The sequence below is a fragment of the Oncorhynchus nerka genome, unplaced genomic scaffold, assembly GCF_034236695.1.
Source record: "Oncorhynchus nerka isolate Pitt River unplaced genomic scaffold, Oner_Uvic_2.0 unplaced_scaffold_1607, whole genome shotgun sequence".
Classification (NCBI taxonomy): domain Eukaryota; kingdom Metazoa; phylum Chordata; class Actinopteri; order Salmoniformes; family Salmonidae; genus Oncorhynchus; species Oncorhynchus nerka.
Genome location: NW_027039708.1, coordinates 73,490 through 86,672, shown reverse-complemented (window position 1 = coordinate 86,672; position 13,183 = coordinate 73,490). Strand labels below are relative to the sequence as shown.

At 46.9% G+C, this 13,183-nt stretch overlaps 1 pseudogene; it reads right to left on the bottom strand.

Annotated features, from left to right (window-relative positions):
- Positions 1-5,054: 5,054 nt before the first annotated feature.
- Positions 5,055-13,183, bottom strand: part of LOC135568335 (phosphoribosyl pyrophosphate synthase-associated protein 2-like) — a 56,407-nt pseudogene continuing 48,278 nt past the window's right edge.

Here is a 13,183-nt window from a genome sequence, read left to right as displayed (position 1 = left end):
CTGTGAGGTCTACTACACCTGTTGTATTCAGCATTTCACTGTGAGGTCTACTACACCTGTTGTATTCAGCATTTCACTGTGAGGTCTACTACACCTGTTGTATTCAGCATTTCACTGTGAGGTCTACTACACCTGTTGTATTCATCATTTCACTGTGAGGTCTACTACACCTGTTGTATTCAGCATTTCACTGTGAGGTCTACTACACCTGTTGTATTCATCATTTCACTGTAAGGTCTACTACACCTGTTGTATTCATCATTTCACTGTCAGGTCTACTACACCTGTTGTATTCAGCGTTTCACTGTCAGGTCTACTACACCTGTTGTATTCAGCGTTTCACTGTCAGGTCTACTACACCTGTTGTATTCAGCATTTCACTGTAAGGTCTACTACACCTGTTGTATTCAGCATTTCACTGTCAGGTCTACTACACCTGTTGTATTCAGCATTTCACTGTCAGGTCTACTACACCTGTTGTATTCAGCATTTCACTGTCAGGTCTACTACACCTGTTGTATTCAGCATTTCACTGTCAGGTCTACTACACCTGTTGTATTCAGCATTTCACTGTAAGGTCTACTACACCTGTTGTATTCAGCATTTCACTGTCAGGTCTACTACACCTGTTGTATTCAGCATTTCACTGTCAGGTCTACTACACCTGTTGTATTCAGCATTTCACTGTCAGGTCTACTACACCTGTTGTATTCAGCATTTCACTGTAAGGTCTACTACACCTGTTGTATTCAGCATTTCACTGTGAGGTCTACTACACCTGTTGTATTCAGCATTTCACTGTGAGGTCTACTACACCTGTTGTATTCAGCATTTCACTGTGAGGTCTACTACACCTGTTGTATTCAGCATTTCACTGTGAGGTCTACTACACCTGTTGTATTCAGCATTTCACTGTGAGGTCTACTACACCTGTTGTATTCAGCATTTCACTGTGAGGTCTACTACACCTGTTGTATTCAGCATTTCACTGTGAGGTCTACTACACCTGTTGTATTCAGCATTTCACTGTGAGGTCTACTACACCTGTTGTATTCAGCATTTCACTGTGAGGTCTACTACACCTGTTGTATTCAGCATTTCACTGTGAGGTCTACTACACCTGTTGTATTCAGCATTTCACTGTGAGGTCTACTACACCTGTTGTATTCAGCATTTCACTGTGAGGTCTGCTACACCTGTTGTATTCAGCATTTCACTGTGAGGTCTACTACACCTGTTGTATTCAGCATTTCACTGTGAGGTCTACTACACCTGTTGTATTCAGCATTTCACTGTGAGGTCTACTACACCTGTTGTATTCAGCATTTCACTGTGAGGTCTACTACACCTGTTGTATTCAGCATTTCACTGTGAGGTCTACTACACCTGTTGTATTCAGCATTTCACTGTGAGGTCTACTACACCTGTTGTATTCAGCATTTCACTGTGAGGTCTACTACACCTGTTGTATTCAGCATTTCACTGTGAGGTCTACTACACCTGTTGTATTCAGCATTTCACTGTGAGGTCTACTACACCTGTTGTATTCAGCATTTCACTGTGAGGTCTACTACACCTGTTGTATTCAGCATTTCACTGTGAGGTCTACTACACCTGTTGTATTCAGCATTTCACTGTGAGGTCTACTACACCTGTTGTATTCAGCATTTCACTGTGAGGTCTACTACACCTGTTGTATTCAGCATTTCACTGTGAGGTCTACTACACCTGTTGTATTCAGCATTTCACTGTGAGGTCTACTACACCTGTTGTATTCAGCATTTCACTGTGAGGTCTACTACACCTGTTGTATTCAGCATTTCACTGTGAGGTCTACTACACCTGTTGTATTCAGCATTTCACTGTGAGGTCTACTACACCTGTTGTATTCAGCATTTCACTGTGAGGTCTACTACACCTGTTGTATTCAGCATTTCACTGTGAGGTCTACTACACCTGTTGTATTCAGCATTTCACTGTGAGGTCTGCTACACCTGTTGTATTCAGCATTTCACTGTGAGGTCTACTACACCTGTTGTATTCAGCATTTCACTGTGAGGTCTACTACACCTGTTGTATTCAGCATTTCACTGTGAGGTCTACTACACCTGTTGTATTCAGCATTTCACTGTGAGGTCTACTACACCTGTTGTATTCAGCATTTCACTGTGAGGTCTACTACACCTGTTGTATTCAGCATTTCACTGTGAGGTCTACTACACCTGTTGTATTCAGCATTTCACTGTGAGGTCTACTACACCTGTTGTATTCAGCATTTCACTGTGAGGTCTACTACACCTGTTGTATTCAGCATTTCACTGTGAGGTCTACTACACCTGTTGTATTCAGCATTTCACTGTGAGGTCTACTACACCTGTTGTATTCAGCATTTCACTGTGAGGTCTACTACACCTGTTGTATTCAGCATTTCACTGTGAGGTCTACTACACCTGTTGTATTCAGCATTTCACTGTGAGGTCTACTACACCTGTTGTATTCAGCATTTCACTGTGAGGTCTACTACACCTGTTGTATTCAGCATTTCACTGTGAGGTCTACTACACCTGTTGTATTCAGCATTTCACTGTGAGGTCTACTACACCTGTTGTATTCAGCATTTCACTGTGAGGTCTACTACACCTGTTGTATTCAGCATTTCACTGTGAGGTCTACTACACCTGTTGTATTCAGCATTTCACTGTGAGGTCTACTACACCTGTTGTATTCAGCATTTCACTGTGAGGTCTACTACACCTGTTGTATTCAGCATTTCACTGTGAGGTCTACTACACCTGTTGTATTCAGCATTTCACTGTGAGGTCTACTACACCTGTTGTATTCAGCATTTCACTGTGAGGTCTACTACACCTGTTGTATTCAGCATTTCACTGTGAGGTCTACTACACCTGTTGTATTCAGCATTTCACTGTGAGGTCTACTACACCTGTTGTATTCAGCATTTCACTGTGAGGTCTACTACACCTGTTGTATTCAGCATTTCACTGTGAGGTCTACTACACCTGTTGTATTCAGCATTTCACTGTGAGGTCTACTACACCTGTTGTATTCAGCATTTCACTGTGAGGTCTGCTACACCTGTTGTATTCAGCATTTCACTGTGAGGTCTACTACACCTGTTGTATTCAGCATTTCACTGTGAGGTCTACTACACCTGTTGTATTCAGCATTTCACTGTGAGGTCTACTACACCTGTTGTATTCAGCATTTCACTGTGAGGTCTACTACACCTGTTGTATTCAGCATTTCACTGTGAGGTCTACTACACCTGTTGTATTCAGCATTTCACTGTGAGGTCTACTACACCTGTTGTATTCAGCATTTCACTGTGAGGTCTACTACACCTGTTGTATTCAGCATTTCACTGTGAGGTCTACTACACCTGTTGTATTCAGCATTTCACTGTGAGGTCCACTACACCTGTTGTATTCAGCATTTCACTGTGAGTCTACTACACCTGTTGTATTCAGCATTTCACTGTGAGGTCTACTACACCTGTTGTATTCAGCATTTCACTGTCAGGTCTACTACACCTGTTGTATTCAGCATTTCACTGTGAGGTCTACTACACCTGTTGTATTCAGCATTTCACTGTGAGGTCTACTACACCTGTTGTATTCAGCATTTCACTGTAAGGTCTACTACACCTGTTGTATTCAGCATTTCACTGTGAGGTCTACTACACCTGTTGTATTCAGCATTTCACTGTAAGGTCTACTACACCTGTTGTATTCAGCATTTCACTGTGAGGTCTACTACACCTGTTCGGCGAACGTACAAAATAAATTTGATTTGAAAACATCTGCTGCACAAATAAATTTGATTTGATTTGAAAACATCTGCTGCACAAATACCGACAAACCAAATGGCAATTCATTTTTTATTTTGGCAGAAAATAAACGTGCATATGTGGATCCAGCTTCAGACAGGATGTGATATGTGTGTTTGTGTGTAGTCTGTGGTGTGTGTGTAGTCTGTGGTGTGTGTGTGTGTGTGTAGTCTGTGGTGTGTGTGTAGTCTGTGGTGTGTGTGTGTGTGTGTAGTCTGTGGTGTGTGTGTAGTCTGTGGTGTGTGTGTGTGTGTGTAGTCTGTGGTGTGTGTGTAGTCTGTGGTGTGTGTGTAGTCTGTGGTGTGTGTGTGTAGTCTGTGGTGTGTGTGTAGTCTGTGGTGTGTGTGTGTGTGTGTAGTCTGTGGTGTGTGTGTAGTCTGTGGTGTGTGTGTAGTCTGTGGTGTGTGTGTCTGTGTGTGTGTAGTCTGTGGTGTGTGTGTGTGTAGTCTGTGGTGTGTGTGTGTGTCTGTGGTGTGGTGTGTGTCTGTGTGTGTGTGTAGTCTGTGGTGTGTGTGTGTGTGTAGTCTGTGGTGTCTGTGGTGTGTGTGTGTAGTCTGTGGTGTGTGTGTTTGTGTGTGTGTGTAGTCTGTGGTGTGTGTGTAGTCTGTGGTGTGTGTGTGTGTCTGTGGTGTGTGTGTGTCTGTGTCTGTGGTGTGTGTGTAGTCTGTGGTGTGTGTGTAGTCTGTGGTGTGTGTGTGTAGTCTGTGGTGTGTGTGTAGTCTGTGGTGTGTGTGTGTGTGTGTGTAGTCTGTGGTGTGTGTGTAGTCTGTGGTGTGTGTGTAGTCTGTGGTGTGTGTGTGTGTAGTCTGTGGTGTGTGTGTAGTCTGTGGTGTGTGTGTAGTCTGTGGTGTGTGTGTAGTCTGTGGTGTGTGTGTGTGTGTGTGTGTGTGTGTGTAGTCTGTGGTGTGTGTGTGTAGTCTGTGGTGTGTGTGTAGTCTGTGGTGTGTGTGTGTAGTCTGTCTGTGGTGTGTGTGTAGTCTGTGGTGTGTGTGTAGTCTGTGGTGTGTCTGTGTAGTCTGTGGTGTGTGTGTATCAGTCGTCAGTTGTGGAACAGACAAGACATTGACTTCCACAGTGGATCCTATGTTGTGGAACAGACAAGACATTGACTCTCCACAGTGGATCCAGCTTCAGACAGGATGTGATATGTGTGTGTGTGTGTAGTCTGTGGTGTGTGTGTGTGTGTGTAGTCTGTGGTGTGTGTGTGTGTGTGTGTGTGTGTATCAGTCGTCAGCTCCTATGTTGTGGAACAGACAAGACATTGACTCTCCACAGTGGATCCAGCTTCAGACAGGATGTGATATGTGTGTGTGTGTGTAGTCTGTGGTGTGTGTGTGTGTGTGTAGTCTGTGGTGTGTGTGTGTGTGTGTGTGTATCAGTCGTCAGCTCCTATGTTGTGGAACAGACAAGACATTGACTCTCCACAGTGGGTCCTACGAACAGCTTCAGACAGGATCAGAGAAACATCAACCGTCTTTATCTTACAGCACTGGAGCTTCTGGGACGAGTGGGGAATCGTGTTGGTTACCACCACCTAGAGAAGAGAGAGACAGAGACAGACAGATGGGCAGAGAGACAGACAGACGGGCAGAGAGACAGACAGATGGGCAGAGAGACAGACAGACAGACGGGCAGAGAGACAGACAGATGGGCAGAGAGACAGACAGACGGGCAGAGAGACAGACAGATGGGCAGAGAGACAGACAGACGGGCAGAGAGACAGACAGATGGGCAGAGAGACAGACAGACAGACGGGCAGAGAGACAGACAGACAGACGGGCAGAGAGACAGACAGATGGGCAGAGAGACAGACAGACAGACAGACGGGCAGAGAGACAGACAGATGGGCAGAGAGACAGACAGATGGGCAGAGAGACAGACAGACGGGCAGAGAGACAGACAGACGGGCAGAGAGACAGACAGATGGGCAGAGAGACAGACAGACAGACGGGCAGAGAGACAGACAGATGGGCAGAGAGACAGACAGACAGACGGGCAGAGAGAGAGACAGACAGACGGGCAGAGAGACAGACAGATGGGCAGAGAGACAGACAGACAGACGGGCAGAGAGACAGACAGACAGACGGGCAGAGAGACAGACAGATGGGCAGAGAGACAGACAGACAGACAGACGGGCAGAGAGACAGACAGATGGGCAGAGAGACAGACAGATGGGCAGAGAGACAGACAGACAGACAGACGGGCAGAGAGACAGACAGACGGGCAGAGAGACAGACAGATGGGCAGAGAGACAGACAGACAGACGGGCAGAGAGAGACAGACAGATGGGCAGAGAGACAGACAGACAGACGGGCAGAGAGAGAGACAGACAGACGGGCAGAGAGAGACAGATGGGCAGAGAGACAGACAGACAGACGGGCAGAGAGAGACAGACAGACGGGCAGAGAGAGAGACAGACAGACAGGGGCAGAGAGAGAGACAGACAGACGGCAGGAGAGACAGACAGACAGATGGGCAGAGAGACAGACAGACAGACGGGCAGAGAGAGACAGACAGACAGACGGCAGAGAGACAGACAGATGGGCAGAGAGACAGACAGACAGACGGGCAGAGAGAGAGACTAAATCAGAGAGACAGACAGATGAGAAAGACAGAAAAGCTCCAACTAGACAGACAGACCCTCCCCACCAGTTCCCAGACACTCACAGATCAGAGAGAGAGAGACTCCGTTTCCCTCCCCTCCCGTTCCCCTCCGTTCCCGTCCCCTCCCGTTCCCCTCCTATCCGTTCCCCTCCGTTCCAGTCCCCTCCCCTCCGTTCCAGTCCCCTCCCCCCCTCCCCACCCCCTCCGTTCCCATTCCCCTCCGTTCCCCTCCCCTCCATTCCACTCTTACCTGACTAATGGCTGACTCCTGGAGGATTCTGGGAGCGTCCGCAGAAAGGATGGCATGTGTTGCCATGGCGATGATCGGCCCCGCCCCCCTCTCCCTCAGCATCTCCGCTGCCGCCACAAAACCCACTGCATCGTCGATGATGTCATCCTGACATACACACACACACACCAGGTTAACGCACATACACACCTCCCCCGTCCTGCCCTGACGATGTCACACAGCCTCCTCCCTGACCTCTGACCCCAGCCACTCACCACGATGATGGCGATCCGTCCGGCCACATCTCCAACGACTGTGATAGGATGCTTCTCCTTAGGGATACAGACTGACAGAGAGAGAGACGGTAATGAGGCCCTTTATCTACTGACCCAGAGTCAGATGAGGTCCTTTATCTACTGACCCAGAGTCAGATGAAGCCCTTTATCTACTGACCCAGAGTCAGATGAAGCCCTTTATCTACTGACCCAGAGTCAGATGAAGCCCTTTATCTACTGACCCAGAGTCAGATGAAGTCCTTTATCTACTGACCCAGAGTCAGATGAGGCCCTTTATCTACTGACCCAGAGTCAGATGAAGTCCTTTATCTACTGACCCAGAGTCAGATGAAGTCCGTTATCTACTGACCCAGAGTCAGATGAAGTCCTTTATCTACTGACCCAGAGTCAGATGGGGTCCTTTATCTACTGACCCAGAGTCAGATGAAGCCCTTTATCTACTGACCCAGAGTCAGATGAAGTCCTTTATCTACTGACCCAGAGTCAGATGAAGCCCTTTATCTACTGACCCAGAGTCAGATGAAGTCCTTTATCTACTGACCCAGAGTCAGATGAGGCCCGTTATCTACTGACCCAGAGTCAGATGAAGTCCTTTATCTACTGACCCAGAGTCAGATGAAGTCCTTTATCTACTGACCCAGAGTCAGATGAAGTCCTTTATCTACTGACCCAGAGTCAGATGAAGCCTTTTATCTACTGACCCAGAGTCAGATGAAGCCCTTTATCTACTGACCCAGAGTCAGATGAGGTCCTTTATCTACTGACCCAGAGTCAGATGAAGTCCTTTATCTACTGACCCAGAGTCAGATGAAGTCCTTTATCTACTGACCCAGAGTCAGATGAAGTCCTTTATCTACTGACCCAGAGTCAGATGAAGTCCTTTATCTACTGACCCAGAGTCAGATGAGGCCCTTTATCTACTGACCCAGAGTCAGATGAAGTCCTTTATCTACTGACCCAGAGTCAGATGAAGCCCTTTATCTACTGACCCAGAGTCAGATGAAGTCCTTTATCTACTGACCCAGAGTCAGATGAAGTCCTTTATCTACTGACCCAGAGTCAGATGGTCTCCTTTATCTACTGACCCAGAGTCAGATGGTCTCCTTAGGGATACAGACTGACAGAGAGAGAGACGGTAATGAGGCCCCGTTATCTACTGACCCAGAGTCAGATGAAGTCCTTTATCTACTGACCCAGAGTCAGATGAAGTCCTTTATCTACTGACCCAGAGTCAGATGAAGTCCTTTATCTACTGACCCAGAGTCAGATGAGGTCCTTAGGGATACAGACTGACAGAGAGAGAGACGGTAATGAGGCCCGTTATCTACTGACCCAGAGTCAGATGAAGCCCTTTATCTACTGACCCAGAGTCAGATGAAGCCCTTTATCTACTGACCCAGAGTCAGACGGTCTCCTTTATCTACTGACCCAGAGTCAGATGAGGTCCTTTATCTACTGACCCAGAGTCAGATGGGGCCCTTTATCTACTGACCCAGAGTCAGATGAAGTCCTTTATCTACTGACCCAGAGTCAGATGGTCTCCTTTATCTACTGACCCAGAGTCAGATGAGGTCCTTTATCTACTGACCCAGAGTCAGATGAAGTCCTTTATCTACTGACCCAGAGTCAGATGAAGCCCTTTATCTACTGACTCAGAGTCAGGTGAGGCCCGTTATCTACTGACCCAGAGTCAGATGAAGTCCTTTATCTACTGACCCAGAGTCAGATGAAGTCCTTTATCTACTGACCCAGAGTCAGATGAGGTCCTTTATCTACTGACCCAGAGTCAGATGAAGCCCTTTATCTACTGACCCAGAGTCAGATGAAGTCCTTTATCTACTGACCCAGAGTCAGATGAAGTCCTTTATCTACTGACCCAGAGTCAGATGAAGTCCTTTATCTACTGACCCAGAGTCAGATGAGGTCCTTTATCTACTGACCCAGAGTCAGATGAAGCCCTTTATCTACTGACCCAGAGTCAGATGAAGTCCGTTATCTACTGACCCAGAGTCAGATGGTCTCCTTAGGGATACAGACTGACAGAGAGAGAGACTGTAATGAGGCCCGTTATCTACTGACCCAGAGTCAGATGAGGCCCTTTATCTACTGACCCAGAGTCAGATGGCCTCCTTAGGGATACAGACTGACAGAGAGAGAGACTGTAATGAGGCCCTTTATCTACTGACCCAGAGTCAGATGAAGTCCTTTATCTACTGACCCAGAGTCAGATGAAGTCCTTTATCTACTGACCCAGAGTCAGATGAAGCCCTTTATCTACTGACCCAGAGTCAGATGAAGCCCTTTATCTACTGACCCAGAGTCAGATGAGGCCCTTTATCTACTGACCCAGAGTCAGATGAAGTCCGTTATCTACTGACCCAGAGTCAGATGAAGTCCGTTATCTACTGACCCAGAGTCAGATGAAGCCCTTTATCTACTGACCCAGAGTCAGATGAAGCCCTTTATCTACTGACCCAGAGTCAGATGAAGCCCTTTATCTACTGACCCAGAGTCAGATGAGGTCCTTTATCTACTGACCCAGAGTCAGATGAAGTCCTTTATCTACTGACCCAGAGTCAGATGAAGTCCTTTATCTACTGACCCAGAGTCAGATGAAGTCCTTTATCTACTGACCCAGAGTCAGATGAAGTCCTTTATCTACTGACCCAGAGTCAGATGAGGCCCTTTATCTACTGACCCAGAGTCAGATGAAGTCCTTTATCTACTGACCCAGAGTCAGATGAAGCCCTTTATCTACTGACCCAGAGTCAGATGAAGTCCTTTATCTACTGACCCAGAGTCAGATGAGGCCCTTTATCTACTGACCCAGAGTCAGATGAGGTCCTTTATCTACTGACCCAGAGTCAGATGAAGCCCTTTATCTACTGACCCAGAGTCAGATGAAGTCCTTTATCTACTGACCCAGAGTCAGATGAAGTCCTTTATCTACTGACCCAGAGTCAGATGGTCTCCTTATCTACTGACCCAGAGTCAGATGGTCAGACTGACAGAGAGAGAGACGGTAATGAGGCCCGTTATCTACTGACCCAGAGTCAGATGAAGCCCTTTATCTACTGACCCAGAGTCAGACGGTCTCCTTTATCTACTGACCCAGAGTCAGATGAGGTCCTTTATCTACTGACCCAGAGTCAGATGGGGCCCTTTATCTACTGACCCAGAGTCAGATGAAGTCCTTTATCTACTGACCCAGAGTCAGATGAAGTCCTTTATCTACTGACCCAGAGTCAGATGGTCTCCTTTATCTACTGACCCAGAGTCAGATGAGGTCCTTTATCTACTGACCCAGAGTCAGATGAAGTCCTTTATCTACTGACCCAGAGTCAGATGAAGCCCTTTATCTACTGACCCAGAGTCAGATGAGGTCCTTTATCTACTGACCCAGAGTCAGATGAGGTCCTTTATCTACTGACCCAGAGTCAGATGAAGTCCTTTATCTACTGACCCAGAGTCAGATGAGGTCCTTTATCTACTGACCCAGAGTCAGATGAAGGCCTTTATCTACTGACCCAGAGTCAGATGGTCTCCTAGGGATACAGACTGACAGAGTCAGATGAAGTCCCTTTATCTACTGTCAGATGAGGCCCTTTATCTACTGACCCAGAGTCAGATGAAGCCCTTTATCTACTGACCCAGAGTCAGATGAGGCCTCCTTTATCTACTGGATACAGACTGACAGAGAGAGAGACTGTAATGAGGCCCTTTATCTACTGACCCAGAGTCAGATGAAGTCCTTTATCTACTGACCCAGAGTCAGATGAAGTCCTTTATCTACTGACCCAGAGTCAGATGAAGCCCTTTATCTACTGACCCAGAGTCAGATGAAGCCTTTATCTACTGACCCAGAGTCAGATGAGGCCCTTTATCTACTGACCCAGAGTCAGATGAAGTCCGTTATCTACTGACCCAGAGTCAGATGAAGTCCGTTATCAACTGACCCAGAGTCAGATGAAGCCCTTTATCTACTGACCCAGAGTCAGATGAAGTCCTTTATCTACTGACCCAGATTCAAATGGTCTCCTTAGGGATACAGACTGACAGAGAGAGAGACGGTAATGAGGCCCTTTATCTACTGACCCAGAGTCAGATGAGGTCCTTTATCTACTGACCCAGAGTCAGATGAAGCCCTTTATCTACTGACCCAGAGTCAGATGAAGCCCTTTATCTACTGACCCAGAGTCAGATGGTCTCCTTTATCTACTGACCCAGAGTCAGATGAGGTCCTTTATCTACTGACCCAGAGTCAGATGAAGTCCTTTATCTACTGACCCAGAGTCAGATGAAGCCCTTTATCTACTGACCCAGAGTCAGATGAAGTCCTTTATCTACTGACCCAGAGTCAGATGAAGTCCTTTATCTACTGACCCAGAGTCAGATGAAGTCCGTTATCTACTGACCCAGAGTCAGATGAAGCCCTTTATCTACTGACCCAGAGTCAGATGAAGTCCTTTATCTACTGACCCAGAGTCAGATGAAGTCCGTTATCTACTGACCCAGAGTCAGATGAGGCCCTTTATCTACTGACCCAGAGTCAGATGAAGTCATTTATCTACTGACCCAGAGTCAGATGAAGTCCTTTATCTACTGACCCAGAGTCAGATGAAGTCCTTTATCTACTGACCCAGAGTCAGATGAAGCCCTTTATCTACTGACCCAGAGTCAGATGAAGTCCTTTATCTACTGACCCAGAGTCAGATGAAGCCCTTTATCTACTGACCCAGTAGACCTCAGATGAGGTCCTTTATCTACTGACCCAGAGTCAGATGAAGTCCTTTATCTACTGACCCAGAGTCAGATGGGCTCCTTTATCTACTGACCCAGAGTCAGATGGAGTCCGTTATCTACTTACCCAGAGTCAGATGAGGCCCTTTATCTACTGACCCAGAGTCAGATGAAGCCCTTTATCTACTGACCCAGAGTCAGATGAGGCCCTTTATCTACTGACCCAGTGTCAGATGGGGTCCTTTATCTACTTCCCCAGAGTCAGATGAAGCCCTTTATCTACTGACCCAGAATCAGATGGTCTCCTTTATCTACTGACCCAGAGTCAGATGGGGTCCTTTATCTACTGACCCAGAGTCAGATGGTCTCCTTAGGGATACAGACTGACAGAGAGAGAGAGACGGTAATGAGGCCCGTTATCTACTGACCCAGAGTCAGATGAAGTCCTTTATCTACTGACCCAGAGTCAGATGAAGTCCTTTATCTACTGACCCAGAGTCAGATGGGGTCCTTTCTCTACTGACCCAGAGTCAGATGAAGCCCTTTCTCTACTGACCCAGAGTCAGATGGTCTCCTTTATCTACTGACCCAGAGTCAGATGGGCTCCTTTATCTACTGACCCAGAGTCAGATGAAGTCCTTTATCTACTGACCCAGAGTCAGATGGGCTCCTTTATCTACTGACCCAGAGTCAGATGGAGTCCGTTATCTACTGACCCAGAGTCAGATGAGGCCCTTTATCTACTGACCCAGAGTCAGATGAAGCCCTTTATCTACTGACCCAGAGTCAGATGAAGCCCTTTATCTACTGACCCAGAGTCAGATGAGGCCCTTTATCTACTGACCCAGTGTCAGATGAAGTCCTTTATCTACTGACCCAGAGTCAGATGGTCTCCTTTATCTACTGACCCAGAGTCAGATGAAGTCCTTTATCTACTGACCCAGAGTCAGATGAGACCCTTTATCTACTGACCCAGAGTCAGATGAGGCCCTTTCTCTACTGACCCAGAGTCAGATGGTCTCCTTTATCTACTGACCCAGAGTCAGGCGGTCTCCTTTATCTACTGACCCAGAGTCAGATGAAGCCCTTTATCTACTGACCCAGAGTCAGATGAAGACCTTTATCTACTGACCCAGAGTCAGATGAAGTCCTTTATCTACTGACCCAGAGTCAGATGAAGCCCTTTATCTACTGACCCAGAGTCAGATGAAGCCCTTTATCTACTGACCCAGAGTCAGATGAGGCCCTTTATCTACTGACCCAGAGTCAGATGAAGCCCTTTATCTACTGACCCAGAGTCAGATGAGGTCCTTTATCTACTGACCCAGAGTCAGATGAGGCCCTTTATCTACTGACCCAGAGTCAGATGAGGCCCTTTATCTACTGACCCAGAGTCAGATGAGGCCCTTTATCTACTGACCCAGAGTCAGATGAAGCCCTTTATCTACTGACCCAGAGTCAGATGAA